Source organism: Colias croceus, chromosome 8, assembly GCF_905220415.1.
Source record: "Colias croceus chromosome 8, ilColCroc2.1".
Classification (NCBI taxonomy): Eukaryota; Metazoa; Arthropoda; class Insecta; order Lepidoptera; family Pieridae; genus Colias; species Colias croceus.
Window position 1 is genome coordinate 2570857 of NC_059544.1, and position 20048 is coordinate 2590904.

At 31.9% G+C, this 20048-nt stretch overlaps 1 protein-coding gene across 1 annotated transcript in view; it reads right to left on the minus strand.

Annotated features, from left to right (window-relative positions):
• The window catches only part of LOC123693848 (CUGBP Elav-like family member 1), a 306030-nt gene extending 289986 nt beyond the window's left edge, over positions 1-16044 (minus strand). The window contains exon 1 of the mRNA XM_045639088.1: positions 15900-16044. The gene's annotated coding sequence lies outside the window, so the exon portion shown is untranslated. The remainder of the gene's footprint in view (positions 1-15899) is intronic.
• Between the last annotated feature and the right edge of the window lie 4004 nt (positions 16045-20048).

Here is a 20048-nt window from a genome sequence, read left to right on the forward strand (position 1 = left end):
CAGCATATAATTTACGGAAAGCATAATATAATGTAAAGGTCACGATTTCAACTCGTATTTGATCGATTTTTATAATTAAACTTGTTTTTACTACGAATTTTGGGCACTACATCCAACACCGTATTAGAAGCCTATTGCCTAATTCCAGCTCCACATTTGTTTAGCTTTTTAGATACATACTAACAAGTAACAAACGAACCATTTTATAAGCCCTTAAAATATCTTAACGACTGATATAGTACAAACGCAGAACTAAAAGGATGTTACAATAATAATAGCGACTTTCCAAAAGCTAGATTAAACTCGAATATAAAATAACATCAAAGGGATATAATATACGTGCATACAAAATTCTGTGTGGCCGTATGTTCTGCCCCATCGGGGTATAATCCGCTTAACAGCATCTACTCGAAAAAGCTTCCACTTAAGCAACTTAAACCTACTTGAATAGATATGGAATTTTCAGCTGGGACTTAGCAGAAAATTACGTTAAGTTTTCTCTTGAAATGTAAAATAGGTAACCGGAGACGATTTGAGAGTTAGATTTATAGTTGGAGTTTAATTCTAGTATTGTATTGGTTGAGTGATCTATTTGTACTATTAAAAACATATATATAACTTTATATTGAAGTGAACCCTCTTGTATCACAAAATATCGATAGGTAGGTAATAATTAATTAATTAATTTATTTGATTTGATTTGCCAACAGATGTACATCTTATATTTATAATATATTTTGAGTATGTGACATAATTAGCATGCATAGCAAGATGTAGATCCAATTACAGATTAAAAACACATTACAAAATAATGTGGTTGAAATATATGATTTACACCTTTTTATGTCTCTTCTAGCATTGTAAACCTAAATTTTTATGAAACAATTTTACACAAAAAGGTAAAGAAAAGTAAAACTTCACATTTCGAGGAATTGATATGGAAATTAACGAGTATAATACAATTTTAGGATACCCAATTATGTAACATCCGAAAAGAATTATGGGTATGTACGACTCAAAATTGAATTCATAGCCTGCAAATTCTAAATACCAGAGGAGTTGTGTTAGTTGTTCATTAGAATACGAGCAAAGGGTAGAAATGATTATTATTCTAAAAGATAGAGCATGAGCATTGAGAGCAGCATGCCCTTACACTTAGCCTATGCAATTAATACATTATTAATACTTACTTGACAAAAAAATATCCAAGTCACGGCCCTACAAAAACACAGCGCGGATACGATAAACACTAAAAATTTCGGTCAAAATCAAAAATAAAGAAATCTAAATCAAAAAGACTACATAAAAAACACACAACACAAAAAATAAACTAAAATTTTAGTCACATTTCTCCACCATTCGTCTATCAACTGTCAAATTTTCATTCAACCTTTTTCAAATTGTCGGAAAACGTCAATTGTTGATAATGGCCGCTTTTTAAAGCATGGGGTTCCATATTATAATATTATATAGAAACTTTTTATCATATTCCGTACAATTTATAAAATATAACAGGAATTTCTTTTTGTCCTCTTCTAAGTAAAAATAGACAGACACAGACCACACGTGCACAGTTTTTGAATGTTTTTCTAATGAAGCAAGAAACTTGCTTGCTTATTTATCCCGTTAATAGTTTCTTTATTTTTGCCCTTGGATAGGTACATATTTTTTAAATAATATCAGTTTTTTTAAGAAACTTCTAACATATTCGTCACTCACGTAGTTCCTGGGTAAATTGGGTTTTTATGTTAATTCATACTATAACTAATTTGGTACTAAATTCCATATAGATTCGACCCGCTGTTATTGCGTGAAAGAGTAACAAACATCAAGACCATACTATATTAATAACCTTCGCTTTTAATTATCAAACCCATTTCGCTTTCACATAACTCTACTTTTTTCCAAGTACCTGTGTTTAAATCAAAGACCGGCTCCTTGGTACAGGGGTTGACGCGTGAGCGTAGAACCGAGGGGTCCTGGGTTCGATTCCCGGTGGAGACGAAGAAAAAAAAGTCTTGGTCTGGTAGGATACAGAAGGCTGATCACCTACTTGTCCCTAAAGAAAATTGATCAGTGAAACAGATGTATGCATAATGCATCTGCCCCTTCCCCCACTACGGGGACACGGGACTTCACTTATGTGTTTAAGTAGCCAAAAAAAAATGTTGGCTTCATAATAATTAATACAAAGTGTCGTCCAATATCGCTACACTGTCAAGCGATTTGATGGAGATTTACCTTCGTACTTAGAAACTTAACAACAAAAAACTTTTAAAAATGTTCAAAATACCTTATAAACTTTGTAATCATATTTTATCAAAGCATATCGTGTTTCGACATTGTAAGAGCTGTATCTGACCTGATTGCATCGCAAATTGTTCATGAATAAATAATATTGTGAGAAAGCACTTAAGGGGAAGATTACGGTGCAAGATTGATAGCATCTAGCCCTTAATAAATAGACGCGCCTTTTTATGCAAAATTATGTTAGTTTTTTTCGGTCGTGAATATTTAAAAGTGCGTAATTTTAATGGAGTCCTTAAGTTTAGGGGCGGAAAAATCTCTATTTTTTTACTGAACTCAATTCCCATAAAAGAGTTTATTCAATAGAAGGTAATAATTGTATTTTAATCGACGGACGATATAAATGTTAAAGATGTCTTGAAAATCTCAGGATAGATACACTTAAATTCTCCCAATTTTACGTATTATATAACATAACAGAATATAAAAATTATCTATTAGTTAGGTCCGACTGACCTTTCGAGGATAATATTTAATCAAACAAAATTTTGAAAATTTTCTTATTAAATAATTCTATCTTGTTTAAAGTCAACTTTCACGTTATATAATTAATATCTGTTCTAAGAAAGTAACGTTAATATGAAAATTTTCCATTTTTTACCTCATAACAATCTTAGTATAATTCACTTATTATTTTAAAGTAAACTTTAGTATATTCTCAAAGCTTCGCCTTAATGCAAACAAAATTAAGTCAATCCCTGCTTTTTAATACGCTTTCTACGAAAATTGATACGAAAAAAATATTAAATTTTCTTCGAAGTTCAAAACGTGACTTCTTTGGTAATTTTACGAAAACACGAAACGTTGTCAACGGTATATCGATTTAGTGTCCATAAATAAAACGTTAATTGAAAAATAAACAAAGCAAAGGTAGTATAAAAGTTACGACTCATGATTGCTCAGAATTTGAAAAGGGATAAAAATGGAAATACCAGTTTTTGCCGTGACAGTGACTGTGATATATACTGTGGTTATATAATATTATATACTTTGAAAGTTTAGTTTATAATGAACTGTGTATACACTGCTTTGTGATTTTTTTACGTCAATTCATATTGCATTAATTATCATAATATTTTAACGTAAAAACTAACTCTAAAAATAATCGCAAAAAAACGATATAATTTTAAGTAGTTATTTTTTGAGACAAAAATATCTAAACAGATTAATTATTTAGCTTCACTCCCCCTTGTAATATTAACGACAACACCATATTAAAAGCACATCTTTAAGAAATCGTAAAAATGTTCCCTAAAAATATTTTAAGCATCCTAAATACGCTCATGGGATTATTTAAATTGTGCCCTCTTGCTATTTCTTCAATGCAGGTTTAAAAAATTCATTGGTGACCCGTCAGAAGGAACGTTAAACGAAGCTGTAATCAAGTTTTAATAATAAATGTGCCAAACGCCGCCCATTAAGTTACATTTACACTGGGTACGACATTAAAATTATTATTTTTCAAAATATGGCTCTCATACTTAATCTATACTTGACAATTTTTAAATTTAGAACTTGAACGTTTATATAATAATTATGGATAAATATGTAGATTGTAGATATATAAAAATCAAACAATAAAAGAGTCAATGAGTCAATTTAGTATACAATAGAGAGATTTGATTTAGATAGAAATTTGGAAATTATATTCATACTTGATATATATAAGAGCAGTGGTGGCTCAGTGGTGAGACCTCGGACTTCGAATCGATAAGTCCGTGGTTCGAGACCAGGCGAGCGCGCAGGAAATAAATTGATTTTTCAATTTATCTGCGCATGTTGTAACATCACCACTGCTCGAACGGTGAAGGAAAACATCGTGAGGAAACCGACATGTCGAAGAATTAAAAAGTTCGACGACATGTGTCATCCGCCAACCCGCACTTGGCCAGCGTGGTGGATTATGGCCTGTACCCTCATAGGAGGCCCGTGTCCCAGCAGTGGGAACGTATATGGGCTGATGATGATGATGATGATGATGACTTGATATACACCCTATACATTATATATTAAAACCATAGACTGACTGATAAAACCATAGATAATTATCGAATATTTATAATTTACATGTTTCTTAGATCCTGCATCTGCATTTTTAAAGTTACTCATTTAGATATAAATAAGCTCTACACTTTATCTAATGTACAGAGTTTTAAACTGATCAATCAATATCTATTTAAAATAAAAACATGTTTTACTCTCAATAAAAAATTAATAAAGACTAAACTGTTACTTACCAAGTTTTACAGACAAATCAAATTCATTGTACATTACATAAAGCTCTATAAAAAATACTTAACAAAAAAGAAAATGTAAATACAAATGTAATGGCTCCTTTATTTCCTCTATTACGGTCGGTCAATACTCAATGTCCACCGTATCTAAGTAACTGCCTTATCAACAATTGACTGTATCGATCATACTAATGGCATATTACCATTTTTATTTCGAATGTATAGAAAAAGGAATGAAGTAAATGGTCAGTGTATTTACAACTAGCATTTTGTGATGTATTAAACACTAATTTGTCCGACCCGCCACGGTTTCGCACGGGTCCGGGTGTAATATTATAATATAAGGTAGATTATACCTTCTTAAAAACCTTGAATCCCTGTATTTATACTAGCTTTCCACCCGCGGCTTAGCATGCGTAGTCAAAGGAAAACTTGCATAGTTTCGAAATAAAACCTATCCTACTCTCTAAATCTCTAACTGCTGTCCTTATACCAAATTTTATCGAAATCACTACAGTGATTTAGGCTAATGAAGATAAAGATAGAGATACCAAGTTACTTTCGTATTATAAAAATATTAGCAAGTATCTTCTATGAGTAATTACAAATTACAAATAATTTTAAGCCCGGTTAATTAAACTACAAAACGCAACATGTCTTCTGTAGAAACAAAGCTTGTCACAAAAGGACATATCACATTGTAATATACGTAGCCATCAAATTAATCAGATTCATTACAATCAAAACAATGCGAGGAACGTCAATAGTGTACTACATATTATACAATATACAGTCGCTAATATGGTATTATTGTCATAGTAACACAATAACATAGGGTAATTAATATCGTAGTAAATAGGGTTGTTGCACTTTGTTGTGATCGTACTGTACATACATGTATCTATACTGTTTGTATTGTACCTATATCTTAATTTACTACAAACACGTAAACTTTTTAAAGCTCTCTGTTAATTAATTATTCTTCTCATATACATAATAATATAATATAAATACTTAAGCTAACATTCTCTCCACATAATACAGTTCCCAATATATTAGTACAGCTATCTATACGTATGAGTAAAACATTACTCATACGTATTATTTATAACAATAAAGCTTAAGAGTTTATTTGTTTGTTTGAACGCTTTGAAGGATTCTTTCGGTGTTAGATAACCCATTCAGCAATAGGAGCGGAGCCACGCAGGTGAAACCGCGAAGTGCAGCTAGTAAATACAATTATTATAGGTAGTATAAAAATGCTAACATTATAATAAATGGAATTGTTATAGATCTTTAATTAATAGTAATAAAAACGAGGAATTTTCAATCATCATTTTAAAAGGAAAACTGTTCCTTAACACGTTCACTGCGGCACCTAAAATGCCAAACTTACCGTTGTTGCGGCATGTCTTCCATACTTCACATCGGCAAGTTCACCACTGTGCGTCATGAGCCATTTTTATCACATCGCACCTACTGACTTTGAAGGTTAATAATTTCATGAAATTTCAAGATATTTCAAAAAAAATTTTTACGGATAATAGTATATAATATAGTCTTGTATATACCGCATAAATAGCTTTTAGTTTGACCCAATAGTTTAAAAGATATGAGGGAAAATGTAAACCCCTGATTTTGTGAAAAATTATTTGCCATCCCGCACTGCGTTGATACGGCATGTTTACAGTAATAGCGATGGGAAACACTGTAAAATAAAACATCGATATCGATATAAATCAATTTTGTATATTTCAGTCTGTTTTTTAACAGATAACGAGATCGTCGATACAAAAAAAAAACACATATAAAACAAGGTAACAAGGATAGAGTACTATCAGGAAATTGTTCAGTAACTTTTGTTTTAATTTGTTCAGTAACTTTTGTTTTAATGTTTTATATTATTTTCACAACTGTCATCACATTTTTGCATTTATGCTACGAAATAAAAGAAAGTAAAAAACTAAAGCCTCTAAGGTATCATTGTCATTTAAAAATTTGATAACGACGCGTGCGGTCCTGGTACATCACTATGCGAGATTGACACGCGGCGCGCTCGCAGTACAGTGCGGCATGAAGTGCTTGTCCATGGCAAAATATTTGACATGCCGCACACAAAAGAAACGGTTTCTTTTCTATGCGTGTGTCCAATATTTTGCCATACGATTTTTAAACGAAATTGAGTCCTACTTCAAACTGTGATCACAAAAATATATTTGTCTCTTTTCTAGTCATTGATTAACATATAAAAAACCTCGCCGCACCACGGTGAAAACTGCGATTTTGGGCGCCGCACTGTGGTGTAGTCGCTCATGGCCCGATACTGGACATGCCGCAGTGAACGTGTTAAATTTGCCAATTTTTTTTTACAAATAAATAAACTGTCAATAAGGGGCCAAAATTGAAATGGCAGGTAGGCTACTTAATAAAAAGAGCGTGTGTGCCGAGCACAGGTGTCAGAAGTGAAACTTCTTTGGCAAGATTCAAAAATACCAAAATCGTCGCTTTACCTACTCTATAACGTGAGGGTATTGCCATGACGCGACCTTGAAATTTTACTCTCAACGCGCCTAAAGAAATTTCACTTCAAAAAAATACAGTTGAATTAAGAAGCTTTTGAAGGAACGAATATTAATTCTTTATTGCTTAAAAAATCAAATACAAAAACACACAACACATAAAACAAGAAATAGGCGGCCTTATCGCTAGGTAGCGATCTCTACGAGCCAACCCTTAAAGTACCTATAGCTTTTCTAGAAATCGGTTGAAAATAAATGCATACAATAAAATCTTCATAAAGACATGAGCACAACGCTAACCGCATTAAGACAGGTCGGTACTATGTACACTAATTGTTTTGGAGGCGATCCAAAATACGTACTTAACCGAATTTCACGGGCGCCCTGATGCATATGAAATTGTTAGCGCCAACTCGGTACATTCTATTAGTTGGGGGCTTAGCAAATTATGCTTATAATGAAATCTGCAAGCTTGCAATAAAGGCATACACCATTAGAAATAGTGGAAACTCGGATTTAGATGGTTTGAACGTGAAATAAACGTATAAATTAACTGTGATTCTACACAAATATTGATTTTGTTTATGGTATTAGAAGGAGAGGCAGAAATAAGCAGACGTATTGCCTGGTGGTAAGTGTAAGTAAAGCTCATAGACTACTCACTACTGCCACACGAGTGTTGCCTACTAAAAAGGAAAATGGACAGGATACTGAAACTAAAATTGTGTTGCTACTAAAATAATATAATTCATATCTATGAGTTGATGAATATTATACAAACTACATCAATAATAATTAAGTGAGTAACAATACTATATTCTCTACAATGCGCACACGATAAATTTTATTTTTATAATATTACCTTCGCAGTATTTTCAGTTTCAAGTCTCTCTGGTAATATAATATGAAGACTTGCGAAAGTTTTAATTGACTAGAATAGTTTGTTATAATAAAATTGAACATTTTGATGTTTAAGAAATTATTATCCCACCAAAAACATAAATGTAAAAATTGGAGCCGAGTTCAATCGTTGACTTAATTTGCCAAAAAAAGAAATGAGATCTAAATGTGTGCCAAGTTCTGCAGACAGTCCAGAAATTTATTTACAAAGATGTATTAAGTTCTTAGGTTGAGTGAAAACTCAATTGTTTTATTTTCCCTTAGAGAACAATGTTTATTCCAAAATATAACTTTTTTAATTTGAATAATATAATTATTTTCACAAAGCAAACAACTAATGACCTATTGAACCCCATAATTTGATGAGGCTAGTTTTTAGAACCTCACAAAATATAAACAGTATGTAAAACTAGCCTCATCAAATTATGGGGTTCAATAGGTCATTAGTTGTTTGCTTTGTGAAAATAATTATATTATTCAAATTAAAAAAGTTATATTTTGGAATAAACATTGTTCTCTAAGGGAAAATAAAACAATTGAGTTTTCACTCAACCTAAGAACTTAATACATCTTTGTAAATAAATTTCTGGACTGTCTGCAGAACTTGGCACACATTTAGATCTCATTTCTTTTTTTGGCAAATTAAGTCAACGATTGAACTCGGCTCCAATTTTTACATTTATGTTTTTGGTGGGATATCATTACTTTTTGTACAGAAAATTACTCTGCAAATTTGATTTACTTTATAAATATAATACTTTTTATATACGATTTTTTTTTTCTTGCGGTTTCTCTGTATGGTTTGTTTAGTATTATTTTCTATATTTTATTGTATGTTATGAATGTCAGCGCACATTGCCCCGTCATTATCTGCAATTTTTTAAACTCGTTTTCTGTTTATTAGATTGCATGATTTTCTAAACATCCAGCGTGAATTTGTACACACACTATTACCAAGATGCAAAGATCGTTGTAGAAGAATCGTCGCCTTACTCCATGACGTTACGGTATTGCCATGACGCGATCTTGAAATTTTACTCTAAACGCGCCTAAAGATGTTTCACTCATATTAATATAACGCAAATTAAATCATTTCGACCTTCGACGAAGCCTTCTTCCATTACACCATTTATGGTAATTATTTTTGCATGCTTGTATTGGCTAAACATGTTTGTGCTTTATTAATATAATTGTATCACCATTGAATACCATGTTTAAAGCAAAATAAAGATTTTATTTATTTATTTATTTATTTACACTGAAATTAAAACTAAACTAAACAGTAAACACTCATAAATAAAGAATAAATAAATGTGAATATGTAAAATTATATATTATTACTAGCTTACCGCCCGCGGCTTCACCCGCTTTCTCTACAACGATTTGAGATTTAAACTATCCTATCTCTCAAGTTGGATCGAACTGCTCATGGTGTGCGAATTTTATTACAATCGGTTAAGTGGTTTAGGAGTCCATTGAGGACAAACATTGTGACACGAGATTTATATATATTAAGATTTTTAACTGTATGAGCAATATTTTTATTACAATTTTATTTTATTTTACGTTTAATAACAGTTTTGAGTAAAGAAATCATGCAATCGAAGTAATCCGCCCTAGCGATACTAGCGCGAGTGAGTGTGATGTCAGAGGCGCTTCGAATCTACAGATGTTTCGTCCTAAAATATGTAAACTTCAATAATCTATATCTCAGTCATTTATTGATGGATCTCAAAATTTTTTTCGGCCACTGATTAGTTTTGATCTATTTTTTAAGACTAGTAAGGTGAATATACTATTTTCTATTTTTTTAAACTTTTCCATTTTTCCATACAAGCAAAATTAATGTCATTGAAAAAAAAATTAAATACAGATAAATTCAGTATTTTCTGATTTTTTCCTTTGTACACTCACTATTACCTAGCTGATTACAAAATTTGAACTTTCTAGGTCATCTGGAAGTGGGTTAGGTTTTGTATATGTCTATAAGTCAGTCAGTCTTAAAAATTGCGATTTTTGCATATTAATATCTACGCAACTGTTTAATCAGTATTTATGAAATTTAAGGTTCTTGTTTATCTTGAGGTCCTCTTGATATGTACCAAATTTGGTTTATATAACTTAAATAGTTTTCGAGTTATAAGGGGGTGAAAAGTGGCTCGAAATGGTTCGTGTAAATATACACACGGCTGCTGCTCGCCAGTTCTCTTCGCTTGAACTCGGCTTGACACGCTGCCGCGTGTCTAGATATTTTGATAGGCTTCAATAATTTATTTAGAAAGTAAATCTTAGTGTGATGAAAGCGAGTTAATTAAATTTTCTTAAATAAAACATAAAAATGTAGGTAATGTTTGTTTTTATATTCAGTCAGTCCTATCATAAATACAGTAGGTAAGTCTTTAGTAAGGAATTTGCATTAACAAAATATTATTTAATTGCATCTCTAGATATTTGTGATTCCTCGAATAGCACAACTGAAATGATAGACAAATTGAGTTAAAATAGGTTAATTTCGCTCATATATCTTTCGCGAATAGTAAATCATTCTAATTTTAGTAACTTGTTGCTTTCCGTTTTAAGTGAAATAGAGATATGATAGAGTTTATAATTACATTTATTTAATAAAAATGAAGCGCCAAACATAATACGTCAATTGGTAAACGCAAAACTCGAGTACGGCTTCGTTATTTTTTTATTGTATTCCTTGAAGTACGAAGATGGTTCTTATGTGGAGAAAATGTAGACATGTACCACGGGCGAAGCCGGGGCGGACCACTAGTTTCAAAATCGATTATGAATCAGTTTTTACCAACAAGCTTTTAAAATATTATAATTTTGTACTTTTCAAGTCAGTGGCATCTTCAACAATCGGTTTATGAAATACACGATGATTGTTTTATATAAATTATTACTTTTTTATACTTTACTGTTATTTTTCAATAAACTTGATTCAACAGTAACGAACATGAATACTAGGAAATTTATTGAATAAAATGTATGTCTACAATATAATCGATCTTTCTTCCTAGAATGGAAGGGAATGCTAAGAATTTTGTTCCGAGCTTTAGGTCGGTTGAAGAGATCTTCGGTGCGAGGTCACGTGTTTGTTACACGGGGATTTATACAAGGAACATGATTTTCAGTATCAAAGAGTTTTAAATAAATTGTTTAATTTAAAAACTAAAACACAGAAAACTGGAGCGATTTAGCTCGTAAAAGCTCGAGTTTATGATTTTTTTTTAACTAGTTATCATTTCAAACGAATTTTATTTGTATAATGTAGTCGAGTTTATATTACCACATTGGACATGATATTATAAAACTAAATATCAAAAAAATATGATTTTAATTAGTTGAAAATTGATTTAAATGTTTCTACAAATACATAAATCTGCGCCTAATTTTGTATTCCATTGTAATGTATTAAATAACCTTGTAATTGGAATCTTATTCAAACTTAATATTAATTTTGAAATCTATAATAATAATATTATAAAGCTGTAGATTTTGTTTGTTTGATTGAACGCACTAATCTCAGAAACTACTGGTCCGAATTGAAAAATTCTTTCGGTGTTAGATAGTCCATTCATCGAGGAAGGCTATAATAGGCTATCATCACGCTAAGACCATCAGGAGTGGAGCCATGTAGGTGAAACCGTGAAGCGTAGCTAGTGAATTATATCTTACACAGTCTCCAAAAAAAACTCAAATATTCATAGAGAAACTAGATTTCCGCCCGCGGCTTCGCCCGCGTTTGCAAAGGAAAACCCGCATAGTTCCCGTTCCCGTGGGATTTCCGGGATAAAAACTATCCTATGTGTTAATCCAAGTTACCCTCTATATGTGTGCTAAATTTCATTGTAATCGGTTCAGTAGTTTTTACGTGAAAGAGTAACAAACATCCATACATCCATACAAACTTTCGCATTTATAATATGAGTAGGATTAAAATTACAAACCCGATTCTACGGTTAATATATTTCAGTAATTAGCACCCGCTATTCCCGTCAACGTAAGATCATATCGAGATTTTTCTGGAACGATTTTGTTATAGCGACACCGTTCTTGCAGCCGAGTGATTCGAATTGCAAGACCGAAATAATTATAATTTGGAGGCCGCGCCCACGCATTCGCATTTTATATTCTCCTGTGCATCGAAATTAACATTTTTTCGCACATTCACTTGTTTTTTTCAACTATAACGCATTGCTAGAATGTTATTATCAGGTGATTAATGTTTAGTTGTCGAATATTTTGCGAAAAACGGTTTAAATGCATTGTGAGACGACTGGTCAATTTTAGATTGTTGTTTTGGTGGAAACAATTTAGTTGTAGTTTGAAATTTGAGAATGTTATTTTCAAAACAACAAGTTCTTTTCAAATTCCTCTTGTGTTTTTTCTAATACGATTTTTATTTCAATAAACTTTACAAATAATTTTAATGATTTACTTTAAAATCATGAAAATCATGTCGAATGTCCATGTTGTGCCCACTCCAGTCTCTGTTGGAAACTCTACTCTCGAAGTTGTTGACGAATATGTCTACCTAGGACAAACCGTCCAATTAGGCAGGTCCAACTTCGGGAAGGAGGTCAATCGTCGAATCCGACTCGGATGGGCAGCGTTCGGGAAGTTAAAGAACATCTTTTCGTCCAAAATCCCTCAGTGCCTGAAGACTAAAGTCTTCGAGCAGTGTGTGTTACCAGTGATGACCTACGGAATAGAGACGTGGCTTCTAACCCTGGGCCTTGTGCACAGCGTCACCCAACGTGCTATGGAAAGGGCTATGCTCGGAGTTTCCCTACGAGATCGAATCAGAAATGAGGAAATCCGTAGGAGAACCGGAGTCACCGACATAGCTCGCCGGATTAGCACGTTGAAGTGGCAATGGGCGGGACACATAGCCCGTAGAACCGATGGCCGTTGGGGCAAAAAGGTTCTGGAATGGAGGCCACGAACTGGACGACGAAGCGTGGGATGACCTCCCACAAGATGGACGGACGACCTGGTCCGAGTGGTAGGGAGCCGCTGGATGCAGGCCGCCGGTGACCGGTCGTACTTTGTCTGGCCTTTGTCCAGCAGTGGACGTCCCACGGCTGAAACGACGACTTTAAAGAAACGAAAACTTAAAAACTTTTGGTTACATTAAAAACATTTATAATTAAATGCTAAATCTATTATATGTTTCAGAATCAGAATCATATTTCCCTAAATCTAATAAATGAAGCATTTGCTATATAGTTCATAATGATACTGTCCTAGAAATTATTGTAAACTTTATAAGCACCCTGCCTAATGTCCTATTATTATTTTACACAGCATAGCTATAAAATTGTAAAACATTTTGCCATCCCACCATTGTACAATCAACTAGTTACTAGACCGTCGGAAACTTTCTCGTGTATTGCGATTGTCTTCTGAATATTTTCAATTAAAACTTTACAAACCAAAATCTCGACCGAGAAACAAAGTATACTTTGAAATTTCTTGTTTGACATCTTCGTGACTATTTTAATGGAAGGATTATTCGATCTACTGTTTGGAATGCAATATTTTATGTTTCTGCAAGGAAATTGTATTTAAAATTGTTTGGTTTATGTAATGTATTGTAAGAATAACAGATATAAATGTTACTGTGTGTATCATAATACAATTTGAAAGTATAAAACGATGTTTTGACAAATGTATATTTATGATAGGTAGAGCAAGGGTAGAGCATTATTTTTTGTACATCGTTTTTATTTAATTTAGAATTAAGAAGGACTACATGACCTAGAGTTATTACTGTTTTAGGTACCTTAAGACTCTTCGAAACTATTTATTACTGTATCCAACTTCATTTACACTCTTTCAGTCATTTTTAACCGACTTCAAAAAAAAGGAGGAGGTTATCAATTCGGCCGGTATATTTTTTTTTTTATGTATGTACACCGATTACTCCGAGGTTTCTGAACCGATTTACGTGATTCTTTTTTTGTTCGATGCGGGATGGTGTCGAATTGGTCCCATAAAAATTTTTCTTTAAATAGGCCCTGTAGTTTTTATTTTATGAGCATTTTTGTCTGTAGGTATTTGTAAATTTTGCAAGTGCAAGTTTGAAGTCGGCTGTTTTTAACGCAGTTATCACTTGTGTATGATAGAGTATACCCATTAATAATATTATCCAATAATATTATGAATTACTAGATATCCACCTGCGGCTTCGCCCGCGTTTTCAAAGAAAAACCCGTATAGTTCCCGTTCCTGTGGGATTTCCGGGATAAAAAGTAGCCTATATCTTATTCTGGGTATTCATCTACCTACGTACCAAATTTTATTGTTATCGGTTCTGTAGCATTTGCGTGAAAGAATAACAAACATACATCCTCACATGCTTTCGCATTTATAATATTAGCAGGAAGGATTTAATGAAAAATCGTACACCATATTGGACACAATTTAGAAAAATATTTTTTATAGTATTATAAAATAAGAAAAGTACTGTAATGTGGTAAGTTGAATGCGCCTAAAGTTGAATGCCTAGACATCCGTAACGAAGGATATGGTTGTTCAATAGAAATGGAAATGGGATGGAAACAGAGTTAGGTGTATGGAAACAAGCTCTGCCTCGCGGTTTCACACGCGGAACTAACCACATTTTATTCTGGCATAATCACGTGCTCATCAAAATCCGTTCAGTTGTTTTTGCGTGAAAGATTAACAAACACCCATTCAGAGAAATTGACGTTTCATAGTAAATATTTTAACCATTTTTTTTTGTTTGCTCTACATTCAAGATTTAGAAATAATGTATTAAACATGTAAGTATTGTGTGATAAACTATTTTTATTACATAAAATTACCTTAAATCATTACCAGACATAATAATTTGTCTATATAATAATATATTGTAGGTAGAGTCATTTACTATTAATGATAATTAATCAATAGTTAGTAAGTTGGTTTTAAAGAATCAGTTTTAGAGTGAGTCTAGAAAAATGTATTATTCTAAATTTTATCAGTTTTTTCATGGAAATATTATGCATTATTATTATTATATTATTACTGCTGCTAATGAAGTTTGTTTTATTTCTTCGATACACCACGTAGTTATGATTATTAATTGACTACATCTATGCATTTGAAATACAACGATTTTTGCTTCTGAATGTTGAATACTATTAAATATTCCACTTATTGTATCATTATGTAATTTAATTTACTAGACGTTATTAACTAGAAGCACTAGATAGTGAGGGACAAGGACAGAACGAACATCCATGATCAAGGAAAGAGATAACGATATTGCAAAATGCGTTGACCCAAGATGATAACTTGCGGGTCATTAAAGGGACATCTAGTTTACTTTTTTGCATTGTCAATTAATTTTGTGATATTCTTTATCATTATCATGAATTCACTACTGGATTAGATTGTGTTTTTTTGTGTAAAAATAAATTCATTAAAAAAAATGTTAAGAATACACTGGAAGTAACAGTCCATTGTAGGTACCACTAGAAATTATTTAGTAGATAATGTTACAAAAAGCTTAAAAAAACAATGCAATAATAACATCAACTTATTATTGTTTAGGTTCATGTATAGGTAAAATATATTATTATTGCAGTAATAAATGAAAATGTTCAAATTTATAATAAATAATTTTTTATAGGGTACGGAATCCACAATGTTATATTGTTTTCAATACAAACCCATCTCATCACTCATGGTACCAATTTCTTATCAGATACGGGACGAATAAATATTTGCATTATATTACTAGACGATAACATTCGTAAACATACTCGATGTTTGTTGAACTATTTCCAAGTACTTTGAGAAATCACATTCAATCTAATCTAATGAAATTCTAAAAATACATCATTTTTAGAACGATTTAATCGATTACATTAAAACTACATAATAAGAAATAAACTAGATAAAAATAAATAATCCTTACTTTAGAACTCTCGTTTACTCAAAAGTAGTCCAAAAATGCGAATCCCACTACACGATACTCACACTAGTACAAAAACGATCACTACACACACACAAACACACACGTAAACACAAACCGAGCCCACGTGGTGCAAGCAAGCACCACTCTTTACCGCAAGTAAGTCACAACTGACCGTTAGACAAGTGGAACAAATTATTTTCATATATAGACGCATCGGACGCACTAATCGATACGATAATATTCACTTTTTCATTGACAAATGCTTGGAAAATGTTGAACAGATGCCAATTACCGTGCGTTTCTTTATTTTGAGCAATTTATGGGATCTCAGATGGCCATTTGATTGGGCAAAGCGTGGGCGGGAAGTCTCTAACCGAAAGTTTTGTAAGACTTTTTCGCGGCAAGATTTCATGTTTATTTCAATTTATTTCGTTATTTAATTCAGAATAAAATCCATTTTTATGTAATTGTTTAATTTATTTTAATTTACCTATAAAATACGATAAAATTAATTGTAATAACATTAAATTTTACGTATGTTCAACATAGAAATAGAAAATTTATTCATCATAATCTATACGTGTGACTATAAATAACAATTGTAATAAATAGAGTAAAATTAAAATTAATTAATAATTAATTAATTAGTAATTAGTAATTGTAGTAAATAGTATGTAGAGCAAACGTAAATACGATACGATACGATACGGTACGATACTCCGTTCAGTTGCCGATTCCATAAAACACTTAGCATTCAAACACAACGTAGGTACCAGATAAAAACAATCTTGGTGGAATCTTTCGAATAAACAGAATTTATTTCTAGCGCTTTCATCCAGTCGTAATAAATAAAATATCCGAGTTGTGGGTGACTGCGCCACTGATGTTTTAATATTAGTTTTGCATTAAATCTTGAGATGTTAAGAGGGCTACGAACATACCTGCAGCAGGGGCAATAATGCAATTGTACTTAATTGGTTCCTTAATTTTTATGTATAGGCAAGCAGGGGCAATTTAGAGAACAACGTAAATTGCTCCGACCGCTGTGCAGCATCAGATTGTCCCTGTTGCAGGTGTGTGAGTAGCCCACTTTAGTAAATGTAGATCCTATGACGTTTTGTCGCTAAGGTAGGAAAGGAAATCACGACTTGAGCAAGTTAAATTGACAGGTTGAGCCGTTGGGGGACATTTTTCTTGTATTTTTCTTGGTGGTGCTACCTAATTACTGTTTTTGAGTTTAACGATCTATAGTATATTTACGTTATTATTGAGGAAAAATTAAGAATTTTTCACAAATAAACATCGCATTGAAGACTTATCCAATGACTTGTTATTACTCCTTATATTTCTTATGATTCTTATGATTATGCAGAAATATTTCATTTATTACAGTCCACCACTATACTAGCTTATGGCGTATTTCTATAACTCATGTTTATTGTAAAGTTTCATCCAAATCCGTACAGTTCTTTCTGAGCCAATTCAATATAAACTTACACACAATTTTTTCTCTTTATAATAATAATATTAGTATAGAATATTATGTGATTAAATTATTCCCTCATATTGTTCATAAAGTGCAGTCTCACAGTTTCCCATGGGACATGCTGCTTGCATTTAGTAGTTGGTCAGTATTTTAAGCTCTAAGATATTTATTTATTTATTATCTTATGTATCCACTTACTAACTTCAACGTGGAAATTTTTTATATAAAGTTCATAAGATTAATTCTTACTTATTTACTCTTATGCACTTTATATAAAAAATTATGACTCTACGTATGTGTAAAGCCAAAACATTTCATTATAATAATAATTGTGTGCTACTACTAATAATCTATTTATGAATATATATTTACATTATGAAACTTTGATTACAAAAACTTTGAAATACATGTGGAACTTTAAAAAGTTGTATTAAAATTTACGTTAAACCAGTTAATTCAGATTTACGCCCTCATGGAAACTCGCCTTAGCATTTGTAACATGTTTCAAATATTATGCTCATACCTAATAGCATTTACACAATATCAAATATAGAAGATTGCTTACGAAAACAATTTAATCAAATATACACTGATAACGAATTTTAAATCGATTCTAAGGAAAAGCGGAGATTTTCATTTTCCGTAATCCATTAAGCCTATTAAAGATTTTGAGAGCACTACGCTTTATAGGTACCTATATAATAAACTACATTATTCCATTTCCTTTATTCCCTAATCGAAATTATATCGATCACAAAAACAAACGAACAAAACATTCATAACTATTGTCATATTCTTCAAAAATCAATATTCCATTAGAATCTATAATATCCTTATAATAACGTATAATTACTTAAAAATGTAATAGACAAGAACATTTTCCGCTGCCCCAAGTAATTTGTAGCCGTACAGTTTTACTAATAATAGACTGGACTGAGTAATAACTTTAAACACGATATTATCGAAGTTTCCCCGGTAGCTAAGGAACAATAGCCAAAATGGGCTGCGGGTACACTGAGAGAAGATAAAGGATTTAATCCTTAAAATATAATTGTTTATTTTTGTTCAGAAATGTATAATGATAAATAAGATTATCTATTACTATTCGTTGCATATTCTAATTGTATGTAGATAATTATAATATTATACTGGCATTTTTTGTATTATAAATACCAACGTTTGTTCACATTGATTAGTTAATTATTATTTATTGTAGACTTATTATATTCTATTAAAATGTAATAAACAATAACAGGTAATTACAACATAATATGAACACACTTTTCCTACTAACACGTTCATTTACAACATATGAAACGTAGTATATATCTGTCAACTGTGATATGAACGTGTTATTAGAGAAAGTGTTAGTAGTAGTTATTTCTTGTTTTGTTATATTTAAGTGCAAAAAAGTATTTATAAATAAATAATTAAAATTAATAAATAAAGCTCTAACATAAATGTATAGTAAAGACTCTACAATTAATTTTCATTGATGTAATGCAATACCTACTCGTAGGCATTGCAATACATCAATGCATAGGCGTTTGCAATTTGTGACAAATTAAATTTTGTTTAGTCTATTAAACGTTGACATTGATGCTTGGTAGGAAAATCTAAAAGATAAAAATAAAACAGTTTGTTTGTTATTTATTATTTTCATTTAAGGAACCGCATCTTATTATCGCACTTTTTGCAAGTGGTATCTTGTATATCAGATTACTAATACAAAATAAAAATTAATAATTCAAAGAAATGCTCAGTGTACCACAATCTTAACCAAGGGTAAAGGACAGTTGGAAGTAAATGACCAAAATCGATACAGGGGTTTTAATAATTGATACGAACGACCGATGTCCGACGCCCGGTACCGATTCAATTGCGTCGTAAACATACAAATGTTTTACGAGTTTTATCGATTTATTGTACCTACACGTCCCGACGGGAATAAAATTTTAACGATTTTCGTACCATTTCTTCCAGACTTTGTCCATTTTGTATGTGAGTAAAAGAATATTATTGAGGTTGAGAGTTAGTTTAAATATTTATTTTATTTTACCGCTTCCTTGGTACAGTGGTTGCCGCGTGAGCGTAGAACCGAGGGGTCCTGGGTTCGATTCCCGGTAGAGACGAAGAAAACAAAAATGCCTCGGTCTGGCAGGACACAGAAGGCTGATCACCTACTTTTCCTCATAGAAAATCGATCAGTGAAACAGATGTATAATGCATCTGCCCCTTACCCCACTAGGGGGCATGGGACTTCACTTACTATATACCATAAGGTATATACATTATACATATTGAGTATAACAGTATACTGATCAGATATTTCACGCTTCGACAGTACATCATGCAATTATTTGTAATATCCATCACAGAACACATTTGAATAGGACATGAGATCGATAAGTTCTATTCATAGTGATATTCTGTAAGGCTTCATGCAAAGTAGAACAGCCCAGACTTAGGTATATGCTATTTTAGTTCATTATTAATAATTCATGCTAATTTTTTAATCACTGCGACGTTGCAATTGCTACAAGATTTTTTTTTAAATATAATACAGTTACGAGTTAGGCAGGTACGTGAAACTATTCTGAGAAGACTAGACTGAGAAAACAAAATTATTTTTGTCGTATACTTAATATTAAACCTACTGAATA